Source organism: Uloborus diversus, unplaced genomic scaffold (genome assembly GCF_026930045.1).
Source record: "Uloborus diversus isolate 005 unplaced genomic scaffold, Udiv.v.3.1 scaffold_753, whole genome shotgun sequence".
Classification (NCBI taxonomy): Eukaryota; Metazoa; Arthropoda; class Arachnida; order Araneae; family Uloboridae; genus Uloborus; species Uloborus diversus.
Window position 1 is genome coordinate 57,976 of NW_026558960.1, and position 6,000 is coordinate 63,975.

The following is a 6,000-nucleotide window of genomic DNA, read 5'->3' on the forward strand; positions in this document are numbered from 1 at the left end:
AAGATACAACGCCATTCTCCACAACAGATGTTGACCTGACAACAACATACGCTCCCTCTTCAACTACCTTAAGGAGCAATGTAAATAGTGCTGAATTGACTTCAACTCCCCTACCAGCTTCAGATTCGCTGAATATGTTTGGTCAACAAAATGTGAAAGTTTATTCTGCGAATTCTCATGCAAAAGTGATAAATGCTTTGCAATTAGCGAATAAAGTTTTCGGGCGAAGAAATCATACAAGTAAGTTCGGAATTAATACTTCAACGAGCACAGCAAAGCCAAATGTTCAACACAAGTTCACATACGCTCCCACAAGCTATTCAACAGGTACTTTCGATTCTGAAAACCCTACTATAGCAAGAAAATTAGTTTTTAATTTCCGAACTGGAACTACCGACAGTATTTCTCTCCAAACCAGCTCCATTTTGCCAAACTTTAATCACAAAAGCAGTTCTCATAATTCCGTTACAGAAGGATTTCCAACTGGCACGACCGAGTTCGATTTCAAACTGAAAACAAATAATTCGCATATTATAAGAAACGTTTCTCCAGAGACAACCTTTCATACAAAACTTATTCTTAATAATTCATCAAATGATAACAACATGGGATTATATAAAAGTTTACGTCCTGTTACTAAGCCTTACAATAGCCCCACCGTTCCACCAAACCGAAAATTATTCAATGAAACGATTAAGTTTTTGCGAAAAGGCACTTCCAATGTGTTCGACTTCCGCGTAATTCCCTCTGTCAGTTCCGATGAAATATCGTCATTAGGAACAAATCCGAGTTCAACTTTAAGGACCACGAACCGCCCAAACAGATACCCAAGTTACGACGGTGGTTTATCTTCCACAAATTACAGCAGGGCACACGATATCCAAGTTATTGGCTCACATGAAGCAAGCCCTGAAACTGTGACAAAACTTAATTCCAAAGATTCTACCACAGACGCTACTTTAGATAACTACGTTAATCAGACTGAGGATTTTCGAGTAAATGTCGAAACCACTCGGAATGCCATCCAAAAGGCAACAACTTCTCCAAGTGATGATGGTTCCAGAGTTGAGCTGACCACGGAACTGGCGATTGAGGAACAAGCGATCGTCGAATCATTCAAATCTATGAAGGTGAAAATGCAGGAGATGATGTCCAAAGGGTTCCGACACCTCATGCCGATGTTCATGGGATTAAGTTCTGATGTTAGCGTTTCCAATGACTGTACGTTTTCTTTGTTGAGGTGGCTGCGAGGGATCAAATCCATGGAACAATGGGCAGTTCAAAGTAAGTTCTTTTTTTAAATTTAAATAGTAATTCATTAGCTTCGGAGGTACAGAAACTGAACTTCATAAGTCTCTGAACATTATTATGTAATATTCTGTGTACTATTGACATGGTAGCTGATTTACAAAGGAAATTTTACCCTCAATAGATTTCAGATTGCAAATATCTATTCCTTTTAACAGGTGTGCTCATCCCACGAGAGCAGTTTGCAGGGCCCGATTAAGATATTGGGAGGACCTAGGCCAAACACTTTTTCGGGGGGCCCCTGCAGTCAAATTTTTCAATTTTAGCTATTGGCTCGAACAACTTTAGCCATTTGAGAGCCCCTAAGTGTCGAGAGCCCTAGGTCACGGCCTAGTAGGCCTATTCAGTAATCAGGCCCTGGCAATGAGGCATCCTCTCAAATACTACTGAGCACCTTTTAAGAACTAGAACCCACCTCCCCCATCAAAAAATAAAAAGACCCCTAAAAACACCTTAAAAATTTCAATGGCGCCCCCCTTTCCGTGGGCACCTAAGCCTTTAATATTACAACCAAAATAGTGTAAATCTGTGTGAGAATAATATTTTAAATATGCAAAATACTTGTAGAGATTTCGGCAGAAACAGCCTTCATTTAATTTATTCAAATTGAAAATCTGGCTGAACACTGGTTAAAAACCACTCAATAAATTAAAACTCATGAAAATTCTATAGAGCAGGTAAAATCATAGTTCAGTTGCCGTAAGATGGGGTCTAGCCTTGAGACAATTTTTTGCTTCTAAGGGAATGCAGTGGAAAAGGGGGAGTGTTTTTGGTCACTGAGTTCTGTTATTGTTGCAGAATCACCGCGACGATAAATGAATAGAACAAACTGATCGACAACAACAAAACAACAAAAAAAAAAGTGAGAGAGGAGGTGTTTTGTGATGGTAACTTAAAGATAACGATAAACTTAAAAAAAATCATTCCTATGAGCACTGTAAATGATCGTGACAAGCACGTGCATTTCATAAAAAGGCGTAAAAAACATGAGTTCTGAAAAATTTGCTTGCCTGATCAATGCAATGATGCGGCAATTCATTCCAGCCAGTATCGCCATCATCTCGGTGACTGCAGAGCTCATATTTTCAGCGCCGGTGGATTTTACGCTCTGCATGCTGCGGTTGCAGATTCAAAATAATCGGAGGGACAAACGGGTTAATAAGAATACTCTCATCTTTTTTTAGACATAACACCTGTTTACAGCACTTGTTTCCATTTCTGCTGCCGGTCACACATGTCTAGATACCCAGTGTCCATTTCTCCGAGGCGGGACTCCATCCGTGACGCGTACATTGTTTCAGTTTCGATTCTTCGTTCACTTTCGACAGGTCCATTTCACTTGGACATTGGTCGTTTTCACTTTCCGAAGAAATTTTGCTAATTACCTCTCATTGATTTTTTTTTCTTCAGAAATTAAGATTTGTTTAACATAGACTTATCTTAATTCATAATTTTTGCAAAACTGCAAGTAGTTTAACGTTGAACGAAAAATATACGTTGTGCAAACGATCTTTTCTCCTGGGTTATTGCATTTTTTAAGCTGAATTCAGTAGCCTAATAAATTCTCGAAATACATTTTGGTTGATTTATAAAGAAAAATGTTAACACAGTATCTCACTGACATTTTAAAAAGTACCATGTCAGCCAGTTACCTTGCTTTTGAGAATTTTTTAAAATCATCCAAAATTTATTTCAAGATTTCAACTATACCATTAAATTCAGCTTCAAAAATACAATAATCCAGGAGAAAAGATCGTTGGCACAACATATATTTTGCGTTGAATGTTGCTAAATACACACTGTTTTGCTCTACAAATGTCGGTCAGTTACTCGAGAAATTGACCTCATATATATAACTAGTGGTACCCGCACGGCTTTGCCCGTAGTAGAAAATTAAAAGGTCTTTTGGTTCGCCTGTATATTTACAAATAATGGATGGTGAATTTCTCGCCAATTGGCCTGTCCATGTCACGGTTCCACGATATAATAACTTGGTAATTTACTCGTCCTTCTTATAATAATTTTTCTTGAGAAAATGTTTTTAAAATTGGAATAGAAAGAAAAAAAATCGAATTTTCGAAAAATCGCTTCGAGGTGCACATCCCCATGCTACAAACTAACTTTGTGCCAAATTTCATGAAAATTGGCCGAACGGTCTAGGCGCTATGCTCGTCACAGACATCCAGACAGAGAGACTTTCAGCTTTATTATTAGTAACTAGTGGCACCCGCACGGCTTTGCCCGTAATAGAAAAATTAAAAGGTCTTTTGGTTCGCCAGTATATTTACAAATAATGTATGGTGAATTTTCTCGCCAATCGGCTTGTACCCACGTTACAGTTCCACGTTATGATAATTTCGTATCTCGCCAATTCGCTTGTGCCCATGTCACGGTTCCACGTTATGATAATTTCGTCATTAATGATAGTTTTTTTCTTAAAATTGGAATAGAAAAAGAACCACATCGAATTTTCAAAAAATCGCTTCGAGGTGCACACCCCCATGCTGCATACTAACTTTGTGCCAAATTTCATGAAAATCGGCAGAACGGTTTAGGTGCTATGCGCGTCACAGACATCCTACAGACATCCAGACATCCTCCGGACAGAGAGACTTTCAGCTTTATTATTAGTAAAGACGATAAAGAAGACTATCTTGTACTACATGTGCGATTAAATATATTAAGCTATTGATTAATCTTTCAATGAGCGAAAATGCAGATTTTTCAACGATGCTAATGTAACTTATTAAAAGTTAATAAGAATACCGTCGACTGAATAGAAGAAGTGCTACAGTGTTGAAAAATCAGTTTCAGACTGAAAAAGTCACATGATACATCTCAAATTTGATGATGATAACACGCCAACATATGTACGTAGTATGGTGAAATTTTTCTGAATGACTATTTTCATTCGCTTCTTTTACTGCTTTCATAACTTTTTATTCCTGCCGTAAAAAAGAAATTAAAGTTACTTGATATTAGTCCTGTTTTGATTTTCAAAAGTAAATAAATAAAATCCAGGTCAAGTTTAAAAATGAATAAGTAAATAAAATGCCCTGTTTCTTTTTAGTCAAAGCAAGTTTTCATAATAAACTTTAACTATAGTTTTAATACAGTTTAAATATGTTGAGTTCGTTATTTCATTCTTAAAATAAAACAGCAATGATTAAAAAGTTCTGTAAACAATTTACAAAAGAAACGTCAAACTATTTCATTTAAATAGTTTTATGCTTCCTAACGCGATCATGCTTAAAGTTCTTTGTTGTCTCTTGCCTCGAAGTTAAAGTAGCTATTGAATGAATTACGTTTTTTCTTTCTAAAACAATAACACGGATGTAAAAAAAAAAAATAAAGCTACTTTTAGGCATTTGAACTGCAAAGTTTAGTTTTAAACAAAGTAAATGAATTTTTTACAAATAAAAATCTATTATACCTGTTCGGTTGAGAGATAATTAGTTTAAGAAATGAGGGCATTGGATGATACATACCGTTTAATTATAAAAGAATGAAAGATGCGACTTGGAGGTAGATATTTTCAAAATATTGACGTTTTTTTAAAACTTTGTGCCTCACACAGAACCAGTGCTTCAGTTAGGAAAAAAATGTTCAGGGAACTCGCCTTATTATAGAGCGGATAATGGTTGACGGATTTTTGTTTGACCAAAAATTGTCAGTTTAAATTTCTTAGCAGGCATTAATTTTAAAAGCTGTAATTTATTATTTTTGAGTAATCACGATTGCTTATTGTTCTCACTTGACTGTTTTGATGTGCTATCATTTTATTTTCCCGCCAGCACCCTCTGCAGCATCACCGTCGATCGGCTCCTTACGATGCTGCTCCTATAGCGAAAACCGTCTCCAGGTTGCATCCATATACTGCACACACGTGCATACATCCACAACTACACACACACACACGCGCACACACAACTACATACACCTACACACATACACACACACAAACACATACAGACATAACACACACGCATACATACAGACACCTACACATACATACAGACACCTGCACATACACATACAACTACACACAACTACCCACACACTCATCATACTCATGTCTGCACACAGACACAAACACGTATGCCTGCACACAGACACAAACACGTATGCCTACACACACATACACATTCCCCACCACACACAAACACTCATGCACACAAACCCACACACTCATACCTGCACACAGACACTAACACACATGCCTACACACACATACACATACCCCCTACACACAAACATACATACCCCCACACACATAAACACACATGCCCACATACACACACACACACACACACACACACACACGCACACACACACACTCGTGATTGCGAAAAACATAATTTGAATTCAAGAGGTGAAAATTCAAATTAATTATTTTTTTAAAGTTATAGTCAGAAACCAACTAACCCTACGTATGCATTATTTTTGCAGTTCATTTTCACTATGCATTTTTTCAATACATTAGTTTTACATTGCTTTTTGGGGATGCCATTTCTCAAGTTTTTTGGAGAACGCCATCCCTCTCCACTCCCCCAACTACAACGCTGTTTAGAGAACAACTATTTATTATTACAATTCGTTTTCCTTTTTTCTTTCTCTTTGTTCTAGTTTGAAAAATTAACTTTTCTAATTCACTCGTTTTAATCGTTGCAAAATATATTTTTTTAGTTCTTA